General features: G+C 44.0%; 1 pseudogene; it reads right to left on the bottom strand.

Annotated features, from left to right (window-relative positions):
• Positions 1 to 14,402, bottom strand: part of LOC111966908 (protein-serine O-palmitoleoyltransferase porcupine-like) — a 24,498-nt pseudogene extending 10,096 nt beyond the window's left edge.
• Positions 14,403 to 14,903: the final 501 nt, after the last annotated feature.

The raw sequence follows: 14,903 nt of genomic DNA, 5'->3' as shown, positions 1-14,903 counted from the left end.
AATTGTGTGTGGGGGTGTGTGATCATTTATGTTGTTAATACAAACTACGCAAAAGAATACACTTGTTTGAAGTTCTTTCAATGTTTTAAGGGGTTTATGAAAAGTATATTTCCATCTTGACTTTTATATAAGTCCTTTGTATTGGTGTGACTTGACGGACCAGATGGGACTCATTCCCTCCCAAACTAAAGGAGAAACCCATGCTTTCTCTGGTAGGCACAACCTACCTGGCACCCCTATAAATAACCTCAAGTCAAAACGTTACATAAAAATGGCACCCCAGATGGGACCTCAACCATTGAGAACTAACCCAAGCAAATCTTTTGTGTGGAATTAAAACAATGGATTCACCCCAAGAAAATGTGCTATCATCCATATTCTACCTGTCAATGGGAATACACAGGGCCATTCTGACCACCGAGCCAACAATACAAATCATAATGTGAATGGAAATAATGGAGTTGATTTGGGCCAGAGCCTTGGGAATCTGAATGCTCGGTCTGGACCACAGGACACAGGAGGTCTAACTAGTAACTCATTATTGACATGGATCTGTGTGGAAGTACTGAGCTAGCCCTTCCTCTGACGCCAACCTTCCTCCATTGTCTGGTTTATCTCCAGAGGTTGTAGTCTTACAACTTCAAGGTGACATCCTTGATATTCGTCGGACTCAACAACACCTCCAAACTCTAATCCACAATAAATTCAAATGTCTGAGTGAAGAGCAACAACAGAGTGCCATGGAATTCAGAAACTCACTGAGTACTCTAACCCACACTCTGACAGAGCTCAGTGAGAGTGGAAGACGGGATGTTACTGGTGCCATGGACAAGCAGTTTGACTACCAACAAAAGCCAACTCACTGCCACTCTCCAGTGGCGCCTGCACATCATCAACTGAGGTCCTCAAGGACGTCAATTCTGTTTTTTCTCCCCTGGTAAACACTGTAGACCACTTGCAGACAGCGCTCTCTAATTGTGTTAAAAATGTTGGATGATGTGTCTGTTGACATGGCCTCCATTAGGCACCACTCCTTGCACAGAGCTTCTCTGGTGTCCACTTCTGTTCAGACACTGAGGGCCAAGCTGGCACCTCAGAACAGCCAAGACAAGGCTATGCTGCAGCCACCCCTTGCAGGATGCAATCCACCATGCATCCTGGTGTTCTTTTTCATGGTCCGATAATCCTTCACCTCTACTTCATCAATCCCTCCTAACTCTTTTGTTCATGGTGATTTGAGTAGACGTCATGTGGGAGCGATGCCCATTAAATTGCAATTTCCCACCTTTGGGGAAAAAGGATGACAGTCCTGATCCGCTAATGGATCTGGAAAGATGTGTGGCAGTCTTCTCTGCCGTTGCTCTCCGGTACCACTACCCTGGGTAATCCTTCTGATGATTCCTTTTACAGGCTGTAGAAGAGCTCAGCTGGAACAGCCAGAGGAGTTAAGGCTGTTGGAACAGCTGCAGAATAATGCTGATGTGTGTACTTCAAAGCTAGGACGCACCGGACTCCTGAAGCACAAATATTCCTTACACAGGAAATGCCGATCAAGCAAAAGCCATATCGTTTGTCCCCAGCGAAGCTAATCATCCAAAAGGGACTCATTAATGATATGTTGACACACAGATATAAATAAGAACAGTCTCCTCCTCTCCCTGGGACACTGAAATCGTCATCCTAGGTATGTCCCCTCTATGCGGTTCCATAAAAAGATTTCCGGTGGTCCTTTTTAGTTTTGGTGGAGAATGATAGGTAGGCAAAGAACGGCGAGCAGACAATCCGCAGGTTATTAGGCACGCGAACGCTGATGCACGTTGACTTCCTCTTCCACATCTCTAATGAGATCTCTGGATGTCAATCATGTTCTGCGCAGCTTGTTGTGTTTGCAGACTCACCTCTTGACTCTAATAGTGGGGCTGACTAATATGCGCAGGTTTGTCAGCTGGAGAGTAGACGAACGCTAGTGAGACAGTCTATGGTGGGCTTGTGTACGACAAGTGACTAGTGCTGTGTTGTCATGGAATGATCTTGTGAGTGCGTTCAGGACTTTGGTTCCGGTTGCGGTCACTCTATAACGTGTTGGATGATCACTATTGGATAAAGCCAATGACGTTTTTTAGCCATGGGATTCCCAATTCATTGCACTGACTGGGTGTCCAAAACAGCATAACTCTCTCTTGGCTGTATCCAAGCTGAGTGGCATTAACGTCTGATGGAGTTTACTATGCACCGTGTAGAAGTATAGAGAGCTGCTATCAACAGGGAAGAGATATTGATCCTTCAGGCTAGATTTCTAGTCACGTGGTACTGAATCTACCATGGTAATATGCCCACAAATCCCGGAGCCGGGAGAAAGACGTTAGCAGCAACACTATTTAAACGATGTTAAAGCTAGTGTTGGGAGACTCAGAGAGAAGGCTAGCGTTCAGCTTGCACATGCTGTAATTATTTGCAACGCAAAGGGATGGCTAAGGACTATCTGGGCAAATTCCTTCACATTGAGAGTCTCACTTTGGCCGATTGTGTTTTTTGACGGCATTTCATGTGGACACTCCTCCATGAGGAAGTCACCTAACTCGCGCTCTGATCAACGATCTGAACTACCCTTCCAACCACACTCAAGGCCCTTCAACGGTTCTTGGATGCAATTGAAGAGTGGTAACGGAGGGATATCGTTTTTGTGTGGAACTTCTCCCAGGTGGAAAGCACCCCTCAACGCGTTGAAGCGAAAAGTGGAGACGAGAATATGCGGCGAGAATGGGGACACGTGGCAGAGTGCTCTCATCGGAGACCATTCGACTTTTGAAAAACCTTGGAAAAACCGCAAAGCGTAACGTTCAGCACCCCTACTGGCGATGTGTATGTGTCACTATCATAGTGAGAGTTGCGCCTCTGTGTGCGAGCTATTGCTTTTTACGTACCTCTGGTGCATAGTGGTGATGTTTGGAAGCTTGGGGCTCCAGGTCCTAGTCTCAACGAGCAGCTTGGACTTGGTACTTGAGAAGCAAGTGCTAGCGTTACGCCATGTACCGGACATTGACTAGGAGCACAGGCACGCCGGCTATATTACTCTACACGAACACCGGAGCAAGAGTGGTGCAGTTTCTCTGGGCTTGTGAGAAATGTGTGAGAGCGTTTTACATAACCTGGGTGGCAGACCAAATTCATCGTGTGGTCACTGTACCATATCTCACTCTGATGTGGGTGTATTGCAGGACGGGCATTACGATATATCCAGCGATCAGGGTATCATACTTAGATGCGGCATTTAGGTGCGAAGCGTTCACCTTGTGTTGCAGTTAGAATACAGGCAGGTAAAGTGGAACCGGTAACTCAACACGCACTTGTTCCATTGATGGGCATATTGTTTCGGAGTTCTCGGCTTCGGTGGTAATGGGTGGACCTCATCGTTGATACATGTGGCCTACTTGGGTTCTGTGTAGGTTAGGATGGACGTTTAGGCATTCCCACAAACGAAAGGGTCTTGTTTCCATCGTGAGCACATTAGTACCAATACTCTGATTGAGGTCAGTTTTCCTCGGCAATGCGCCTTAACATGGAGGTGTAGACAGTGTCGGCAGTATCAGGTACCTGATTTCGTCGTTTATTCGCCTTATCGACTACTGTCACTTTGGAAGACTGGGTATGAGTAAGATGGGGTCTAACCCTACTCACACCCTCCGCAATTATTGGACATATGGATAAGCCTGACATCATGAATTGACAAAAGTCTGGGCACCGATTGTTAGTCAACTCCCTTACACGAACCAGCTCCTACACACTAGTACACTGACCTTGAGATTTGCTACCTGTTGTACTGCAATCGAACTTACGACTCTCACCATCGGATTCCATGCAAGTACCATCTCAGGCTGCGCTCTCTTGGCCAGCGCTTCAAAGGCCCTTATCAGGGCCGCCTGCTGGCCAGGAGGCTTTAGGAGCTTTCGAAGTACTCTTGGCCATCTTTGAGGCATCACGGATTGTGAAGTCACCTATTCCGAAACTGTCAGGTTTGTCAAATGTACACACCTATTGATAGGTAGAAAAACCTGCATAGGCCAGTTGCAGCAAACTTGTGGTGTGGACGTGACCGTCTGGTGGAAATTGATTTACGGTTGGAGTCGGCATCGTGTGTCTGTGTCGCCGCGCTTCCTGTGTATCTGGGGTCTCACTGTGCCTACCGAAGATCCATCAGATCGATGTACATGCTTTGTTTTCTGTACTGATTTCACTATTATTCGCATGGAGTGGCGATGGTATGCGGTCTTTGTCTTGGCGCTGCGTTCGGTGGGCCACAGAGGAGAAAGTTGCTCGAACGCCATTCCTTAGGCTGAAAGGGAGATTCTGACTCGCTGCGCGCGAGAATGTCCTTGAGGACATGGCCTGTCTGATGGCGAGGTTCGCCAATTTGTCCTCTGATCTCTTTGAGGAGACCTGCCAAGATGGAACCTGAAGACAGAAGTGATCACGGCTTTCTATCACCGTCCACAGACCTAATCCTTGACTGAGAGATGAATCGAACTTGGACCGAGACATTGGTTTGCCGCTATGTAGGGACCTCTGCACAAACAACTGCGAGGCGACCCTTTCGAGACGCTCTTCGATTTGCCCTGATATTACGTTGTCTGTGCAAGAGTCCCTACTGGGTCACAACCCTGCAGAGCTGAACCTAAGTCGTCCCTCCGAGGACCCTTGGATATGGTGCTACAGCCCCAGCAGCTTACTCCAGACGCTGCTTGCTATGACCAGGTAGTCCATCTCCACGACTTGAGAGCTCTTGTCTCGAAGAACATGATCCAGGCTCGACTCAAGCAGAGAGAAACTATGATAAGAACAGACGCGACATGCAGTTCCAGCTTCGTGATCGGTGTGGCTTTCGCTCTCATCTTACTCGAAAGCTAAACCAATTCTTCTCGGCCAAGCTCGCTCCTAATGGCAAGGACATATAGGATTGTGGAGCAGATGGGCCCTTTGAACTCCGAGTGGTGAAAGAGGACACAGGTGAAGATATGCGCGTTGTTCCATGTCACTCGCTTAAGGCCTGTTACCCCTCGGCTGAGGAATTGAGGAGTTGAGGCCACCACAAGGTCCTTGATATCGTTTGAAGAGGAAAGTGAGGAGACTTTTCTCGGATCCCAGACCGCAGAAGTCTCACGCTAATGGCTGTGACCCCTCAGCTGAGGAGCGTGAGCGGCCACAAAGTAATGAATATTTTTGTAGAGGAAAGTGATGAGGAGACCTTTTTCGGTTTCCCGACCAAGAGGTGCCTTCCCGGCAATGGTCGGCTTTTTCCAGGGAGGGGGTGTGTGACGGCCCTGAATATTTCTGAACCGTCTCAGTGCTTCCCCTTTAATTCCCCATTAAATAGCCAGCATCAGCTGCGCAAAGGTAAAGTTGTGATTGAGACATGAATGAGGATGTGTACTACCTTCAGGTCATGAAGCTTCGCTATTACGTTTGTTTGTTGCTTACAGTGTGTTTTGTGTAGTTAAACAGAGTACCAGGATTGGATCCACTCTGTGCGTCTTGTGGACTACAACTCTCCGTTGGTTTTCGTGGCCTTTCTCCGCTGGAGATCTGTTGGCGGATTATCTGACTGACCGACTGACTACAACTTTTTGTACACGGTATTTCATTTGTTTGGGGTGATGTATACTGTGATTTATCTAGTTGTTAAGACGTATTATTCTTTGATTAGTCTTTGATACGCTTTATGTTGTGTTGCAAAATAAGTGTAATTTGAGTGTATGAATATACTGGGTTTACGCTACGGACAAACGTTGCGTGACTAAGGTCACTTGAGTCACTGAACTTATTTCCCGGGCTGGACTCTTTTTATGCCCGAGGTACAGGACATTTCTAAATGAACATAAGTGCATTGATTTGTTATATTGTGTGTGGGGGTGTGTGATCATTTATGTTGTTAATACAACTACGCAAAGAATACACTTGTTTGAAGTTCTTTCCAATGTTTTAAGGGGTTTATGAAAAGTATATTTCCATCTTGACTTTTATATAAGTCCTTTGTATTGGTGTGACTTGACGGACCAGATGGTACTCATTCCCTCCAAACTAAAAGGAGAAACCCATGCTTTCTCTGGTAGGCACAACCTACCTGGCACCCCTATAAATAACCTCAAGTCAAACCGTTACAACATGTACAGATTACCTCACTAGCCTGTACCCTGCACACTGACTCGGTACCGGTGCCCCCTTATTATAGCCTCGTTATTGTTTTCTTATTGTATTACAGCATACTTGGTAAATCTTTTTTCTTCTTGACTGCACTGTTGGTTAAGGGCTTGTAAGTAAGCATGTCACGGTCAAGTCTACACTTGTTGTATTTAGCACATGTTGGAAATAAAGTTTGATTTGAATATGCAATTAACAATAGGGTCCTCTTATGGAATGCACTGTCAAAATATGAAATACAAACATGGGTGTTAAACAGTCCTGGATGTGACAAGCATGTACCTTCTGGTGCTGATGGCGGCAATCGGTGGGACACTGTTTGGACAGGATACAGGCACTAAAAATGGCTGCCAGCCTCTCCTTCTAGAATCTGATGACTCATTCCCTCCCAAACTAAAAGGAGAAACCCATGCTTTCTCTGGTAGGCACAACCTACCTGGCACCCCTATAAATAACCTCAAGTCAAAACCGTTACAACATGTACAGATTACCTCAACTAGCCTGTACCCCTGCACACTGACTCGGTACCGGTGCCCCCTTATTATAGCCTCGTTATTGTTATTCTTATTGTATTACAGCATACTTGGTAAATCTTTTTTCTTCTTGAACTGCACTGTTGGTTAAGGGCTTGTAAGTAAGCATGTCACGGTCAAGTCTACACTTGTTGTATTTAGCACATGTTGGAAATAAAGTTTGATTTGAATATGCAATTAACAATAGGGTCTCTTATGGAATGCACTGTCAAAATATGAAATACAAACATGGGTGTTAAACAGTCCTGGATGTGACAAGCATGTACCTTCTGGTGCTGATGGCGGCAATCGGTGGGACACTGTTTGGACAGGATACAGGCACTAAAAATGGCTGCCAGCCTCTCCCTCAGAACTGACAGAAGATGGCAAGACAACTAAGGTGATGCCAATGCAAAACCAGTGAGCAGGTGAATGTGAAAAGCAGATAGGAGAAGTAACTTTACCATGTTCCACATAAGTGATGAAGCCCAGAGACAGCAGCATGGCCCCAAGATGGAAACTCAGGCCCTAGAAGAAACAAAATGTCAGATTGGCTTCACAACAGAGGAAGCAGCTCAACCAACACTTCACTTTGGCTTCAGCCAGAGGGATCAGGCAGGGACATTTTCAAAATCGGATAAAATCTTACTAAAAACACAGAGCAGTATTCAAGTGGGATGGTGACCTTTGAGTCATCACATAAGATGAATTCACTGAGTTGGTTGACTCATACTCACATGTAGCAAGGCACTGGCTGTGTAAGTCACAATGATGGATGGAAATGTGCCAAGTTTCAACGCATTTTGAAAACATCTGTATAACAAAATGGGGGAAAGACACAGTAAACAGTTGACATTTTAATATCGCAAAAACATTCTAACCTGGTTTGGTTAAACAGGGCCTATAGTTTTAACATTTCTATCTAATCTAGAGGCCGACCAATTAAATCGGCATGGCCGATTAATTCGGGCCGATTTCCAGTTTTCATAACAATAGGTAATGGGCATTTTTGGACGCCGATTATGGCCAATTACATTGCACTCTGTGGCGGATGAATCAGAATTAGTTGGGTAACATAGATAAATAAGATGTTTTATCTGCATAATATGCTTATGTGAGATACTTGTCATTAGAATGTATCCTTTTGGACTATAGTGTTGGCAGTTGCACTTTTTTCTTAGCTGGGGCTCAGTCATTTGGGGCCCAGAGAGGGGAGAGGTCAGGCTTGTCTTTTACATGTCTCTGGTGCTATGCAGAATATCAGAAAGGGAAGAGGACAGGATGGAACATTGTCTTCATTGGTGAATGTATCTGTTAAACCATGTGAAGGGATGGCGTGATTAAGGGGGAACCAATTACTTGTCTCCTCTATGTCTGTGCGCAAGTCACTCCCCTCAGTGAGCTTGTCTAGGAGTGGAGTCAAGATGGGGTTTACTTGAGATGGGAGTATCTAGAGTTGACAATTGAGTTATGCCTTGGATGAGGTAATGTTTTTGTACTATGAAGTACCAGGAACGAGATTAGAACCTCGTCTTAGAGACCAAAGTGAACGATATTTTATAGCGAATGCTATCTGGCTATGAGATACTCCTCTCTCAAGTAAAAGTCTTTCTTTGTGAACTGTTCCTAAGATCTGTGGTTCGTCATGTAAGTTGAGAGGGGTGTATCTTGGCTATAAAAGATCTTTGTATTCTTCTGTAGGGAAGGGCTATTGTAAGGGCTATTCAAAGGGCTATTGTAAAGCTCATATTATTAAAGATGAAGTTTAAGTATAACTCTGACTGGTGTGTGGTTTGTAACTCTCCTCATTTGGTAATACAGGAAATTGCCACGACAACTCCACGAGGAGATTGCGTGGCAGGCTGACCACCTGTTACGTGAGTGCAGCAAGGAGCCAAGGTAAGTTGCTAGCTAGCATTAAACTTATCTTAACATAATCACTAGTTAACTACATATGGTTGATGATATTACTAGTTTAACTAGCTTGTCCTGCGTTGCAAATACTCAATGCGGTGCCTGTTAATTTATCATCGAATCACAGCCTACTTCGCCAAACGGGTGACGATTTACCAAGCGCATTCGCAAAAAAAACACTGTCGTTGCACCAATGTACCTAACCATAAACATCAATGCCTTTCTTAAAATCAATACACAAGAGTATATTTTTAAACCTGCATATTTAGTTAAAAGAAATTCATGTTAGCAGGCAATATTAACTAGGGAAATTGTGTTACCTTTCTTGCGTTCTGCGAAAGCATAGTCAGGGTATATGCCGCCTGGCTCGTTGCGGTCTGTGTGAATACCATTCTTCCTAACAAAGACCGTAATTAATTTGCCAGAATTTTACATAATTATTACATAACATTGAAGGTTGGTGCAATGTAACAGCAATATTTAGACTTATGGATGCACCATTCGATAAAATACGGAACAGTTCCGTATTTCACTGAAAGAATAAACTTTTTGTTTTTGAAATGATCATTTCCGGATTTTACCATATTAATGACCTAAGTCTCGTATTTCTGTGTGTTTATTATATTATAACTAAGTCTATGATTTGATATTTGATAGAGCAGTCTGACTGAGAGGTGGTAGGCAGCAGCAGGCTCGTAAGCATTCATTCAAACAGCACTTTCCTGCGTTTGCCAGCAGCTCTTCGCAATGCTTGAAGCACAGTGCTGTTTATGATTTCAAGCCTATCAACTCCGAGATTAGGCTGGAAATACTATAGTGCCTATAAGAACATCCAATAGTCAAAGGTACAGTGGGGAGAACAAATATTTGATACACTGCCGATTTTGCAGGTTTTCCTACTTACAAAGCATGTAGAGGTCTGTAATTTTATTCATAGGTACACTTCAATTGTGAGAGACGGAATCTAAAACAAAAATCCAGAAAATCACATTGTATGATTTTTAAGTAATTAATTTGCATTTATTGCAAGACATAAGTGTTTAATCACCTCTCCAACCATTAAAATTCCGGCTCTCACAGACCTGTTAGTTTTCTTTAAGCCCTCCGTTTCTCCACTCATTACCTGTATTAACTGCACCTGTTTGAACTCGTTACCTGTATAAAAGACACCTGTCCACACACTCAATCAAACAGACTCCAACCTCTCCACAATGGCCAAGACCAGAGAGCTGTGTAAGACATCAGGGATAAAATTGTAGACCTGCACAAGGCTGGGATGGGCTACAGGACAATAGGCAAGCAGCTTGGTGAGAAGGCAACAACTGTTGGCGCAATTATAGAAAATGGAAGAAGTTCAAGATGACGGTCAATCATCCTCGGTCTGGGGCTCCATGCAAGATCTCACCTCGTGGGGCATCAATGATCATGAGGAAGGTGAGGGATCAGCCCAGAACTACACGGCAGGACCTGGTCAATGACCTGAAGAGAGCTGGGACCACAGTCTCAAAGAAAACCATTAGTAACACACTATGCCGTCATGGATTAAAATACTGCAGCGCACGCAAGGTCCTCTGCTCAAGCCAGGGCATGTCCAGGCCCGTCTGAGTTTGCCAATGACCATCTGGATGATCCAGAGGAAGAATGGGAGAAGGTCATGTGGTCTGATGAGACAAAAATTGAGCTTTTTGGTCTAAACTCCACTCGACGTGTTGGAGGAAGAAGAAGGATGAGTACAACACCCAAGAACACCATCCCAACCGTGAAGCATGGAGGTGGAAATCATTCTTTGGGGATGCTTTTCTGCAAAGGGGACAGGACGACTGCACCGTATTGAGGGGAGGATGGATGGGGCCATGTATCGCGAGATCTTGGCCAACAACCTCCTTCCCTCAGTAAGAGCATTGAAGATGGTCGTGGCTGGGTCTTCCAGCATGACAACGACCCGAAACACACAGCCAGGAAACTAAGGAGTGGCTCCGTAAGAAGCATCTCAAGGTCCTGGAGTGGCCTAGCCAGTCCCAGACCTGAACCCAATAGAAAATCTTTGGAGTGCGCTGAAAGTCCGTATTGCCCAGCGACAGCCCCGAAACCTGAAGGATCTGGAGAAGGTCTGTATGGAGGAGTGGGACAAAATCCCTGCTGCAGTGTGTGCAAACCTGGTCAAGAACTCCAGGAAACGTATGATCTCTGTAATTGCAAACAAAGGTTTCTGTACCAAATATTAAGTGCTGCTTTTCTGATGTATCAAATACTATGTCATCGCAATAAAATGCAAATTAATTACTTAAAAATCATACAATGTGATTTTCTGGATTTTTGTTTTAGATTCCGTCTCTCACAGTTGAAGTGTACCTATGATAAATATTACAGACCTCTACATGCTTTGTAAGTAGGAAAACCTGCAAAATCGGCAGTGTATCAAATACTTGTTCTCCCCACTGTATATGAAATACAAATGGTATAGAGAGAAATAGTTATTATAGGACTACAACCTAAAACTTCTTACCTGGGAATATTGAAGACTCATGTTAAAAGGAACCACCAGCTTTCATATGTTCTCATGTTCTGAGCAAGGAACTTAAGCGTTAGCTTTTTTACATGACACATATTGCATTTCTACTTTCTTCTCCAACACTGTTCTTGCATTATTTAAACCAAACATTCATTATTTATTTGAGGCTAAATTGATCTTTATTGATGTATTATATTAAGTTAAATTAAAAGTGTTCATTCAGTATTGTTGTAATTGTCATTATTACACACAGACATATATAAATAAATAAAAATCATACGATTAATCTTTTTTTGGTCCTCCAATAATCTGTATCGGCGTTGAAAAATAAATTGGTCGCCCTCTAGTCTGTTTATAATAAATTGAGTTGTAATAATGCTTACATATGTTGAGCCAGCGAGACATGGGGATGTTCCAGGAGGTCACCACTAGCCCCATGGACCTGGGCAACTCCACATTGAGAGGCTTAACCACTTTCAGATCCCTAAAGACACATTTTGTGCATGCATGGATATGCACATGCAAGCACACACATTATTTTCACATTACTTACCTAAACTAATATTATAATAGGCACATACACATTGCGTTACTATCCAATCACAATATTGCAATTATAAACATACCCTTAGTTAAAAGGGCAAATTGATAATATACTGACTGAACCATAGATTTTATGTATTGAACTCACCATTTAACATTGTCATTGTCTTCAGTAAAACCTACTCCTGCTAGCACAGTTGTACTTTCGCTAAGGTGGCCTACAAAGTAGTTACTGAAGTGGAAGGATACAGCATTCTCATAGGCGTGGAGCCACCTGCACACAGGGGAAAAACAGACAAGATAACTCTAAGATACTGTTTTTAGCCTTTTCTCATTTCAGCATTATGCACTGACGCCATCTTGAAGTGCGATCTACTAGGCTAGGACTTAACTACGGCCAGTGTTTGTCTAAAGAACTTTCTTTGTCACGATAACCCTTACCTTGCTTTTGTGCCTCTTGGAAGCAGAGAAAGTAAAATAAAATGGAAATCACTAACAAAGTTGTTCTACATTCACATGTCGAAACAGCCCTGACAGAGATGGCATGACCAAGGAATTGCTCAGAGAAATGTGCACTCACGTGCGCAGTCCTCCGCCCCCGTGGATTGGAATGAAGTAGGGGAAGAGGTATGGGGCGATGCAGTTGGATATCACCAAGCACACCTGGCATTTGACCCAGCTCACTGAAAACTTCTGGAGCCAGGCCAAACTCTAGGCGACAGAAAGACCATGTAAAAAATGACAGATTTTAGCAGCCATTTTGACTTAAGCAGCTATATTGATCTAAATATAGTGAAAAGTGGTGTCATCTTTTTGCACAAGCACAAACAATTAGTAAATATGGACCAATATGTTATAAGCCTATATGTGAAACGTAAACTCAGGTACTATCCAGGCATCTAGTTAGCTTTCTTTCAACAAGTTCACTGAGAACACATTTTTTCACCTCTTCAGCTGTGGCTTACCAGCTTGTGGCTCTCAATGGCCTCTTTGTAGCTTGAGTAGCTGACCCAGGGCCCAAAGATGACAGTGCCCACAAAGAGAATGTAGCCTGTGAACTCCAGAGGATTGGGAACAGCAGGCATGGTGCCTCTGTCCAGGTCAAAAGCCAGAGAAATGCCCTTCATGGCCACCACCATCTGAGAACCTGGGGAATTGCAGATGACAGGCAAAGCATGCACAGTGGTTCCATCAGTAAGGTCTCGAATTCAATGCTACAGGAGGATGCCTGTGGCTGAAACTATAAATCATACTTGTCTCACACTGCCTTGCCATCCAATCATTCAATATATTAAAGTGTGTTATCAAATGTAATGCTTCATAGAAATTCTTGAAAATAAGTTCTGATTTTGGGACAAATATGGTCTTTGCAGGACATTTACCTCTAATTTTATGCCAGGTCACTGTGTCAATCATATGTAGCTCTCTGTAAGAAAACAATATGAGAAAACAGTTAAGTGGAGGATGGTGCCAGCACCAATGCCTATCATACAGTATTAACTATAGATGGAGTTAATTATTCATTACCCCATGAGTAGATAGATGAGGATGGTGGCGGAGAGGAAGATTCCTCGGCTGCTGAAGTAGCGGTTGAGGAACAAGGCAGAGTAGCGGAGCAGTAACACCCACACCATGGACTGCTCAAAGAACAGGTAGAGAGCATATCGACCTGCTGCCACTGAGCCCAGCTGTTTCACAGAGGACGAGAGACCTACTGGGGGACAGGCAATACTAAATACAGGTATACCAGGCCTGCACCAAAGGTTTTTGTAGAAATTGGGCTGCTTATAGGTCTAGGTATGGGACTTCTTTATCTGTCATCATTACATGTGTCCCATACACAGAAGATGGCTTCATGGCAAAGTATAAATTACATGACTCAGTCTTTGGCCGTGTTCCCCCTGCTCAGATGTTGCATGCGTCAACCAATGGTCACGTGCCACTTCATTTACTGAGCCGTTGGGCACCAGACTGCTACAACATAGGTATTTTATTTATCAGCTAAACACATCCTATCCAGGCGTTGTAAAATCTGGCATGCGTGCGTCAGCAATGCCTGGGCTTGAACTGTATTCCCAAAGTTGGGCATATCATCTGTGTTATCCCCCTATTACAGTCACACCCGTTACTGACGGGTGTATAAAATCGAGCACAATCTCCATAGACATTGTCAGTAGAATGGCCTTACTAAAGAGCTCAGTGACTTTCAACGTGGCACCGTCATAGGATGCCAATTTTCCAACAAGTCAGCTCATCAAATTTCTGCCATGCTAGAGCTGCCCTAATCAACTGTAAGTGCGGTTATTGACAAGTGGAAACGTCTAGGAGCAACAACGGCTCAGCCGCGAAGTGGTAGGCCACAGCTCACAGAACAGGACCGCCAAATGCTGAAGTGCGTAAAAGGCCTCTGTCCTTGGTTGCAGAGCTTACTACCGAGTTCCAAACTGCCTCAGAAGAGTGGAGGCTGTTATAGCAGCAAGGGGGGGGGGACCAACTCCATATTAATGCCCATAATTTTAGAATGAGATGTTCGACGTGCAGCTGTCCACATACTTTTGGTCATGTTGTGTATCATGTTATTGGTCAAGTGAACTCACCCAGCCTACAGAGAAGTCGACAGAGCAGGCAGAGGAGCAGAAGCTGCCAGACCTGTTCCAGACCTGGGACGTAGGCAGAACACAGCTCTCCCCTAGCTCTTGGAAGAACTCTATCCTGCTGAACTCCATGGTGTAGCCTCAACTATGCCTGGCTCTCACTGGAGAAACATGAAAACAATGTAGCTGTAAGTGAGTGATCAATGTTAAAGTCACAATATGGCACAGCGGTTTAAGGCCATGCATCTCAGTGCAAGAGGCGTCACTACAGACACTCTGGTTCAAATCCAGACTGTATCACAACTGGCCGTGATTGGAGTCCCATAGGGCGGCGCACAATTGTTCCAGCGTCATCCGGGTTTGGCCGGTGTGGGTCGTCATTGTAAATAAGAATTTGTTCTTAACTGACTTCCCTAGTTAAATAAAAGGTTAAATAAAAAATAAAGGTTAAATAAAAAATAAAGTGTAAGATTTCCTACTGTTCAATAGTCAATGTAATTTCAATTAATGCCCTGGCTTTCTTGCGTATAACTTATTATGCATTATAAGTTGGTATAGTCCCAAAATGTGGCAATTCTTTCCATTGTATACAGCATATCCATGCATTTACATAGAAAAAAAACAAAAAGTCCC

Source organism: Salvelinus sp. IW2-2015, linkage group LG7, assembly GCF_002910315.2.
Source record: "Salvelinus sp. IW2-2015 linkage group LG7, ASM291031v2, whole genome shotgun sequence".
Classification (NCBI taxonomy): domain Eukaryota; kingdom Metazoa; phylum Chordata; class Actinopteri; order Salmoniformes; family Salmonidae; genus Salvelinus; species Salvelinus sp. IW2-2015.
Note: the sequence above shows the minus strand (reverse complement) of the source record. Positions and strands in the feature narration are given on the sequence as shown.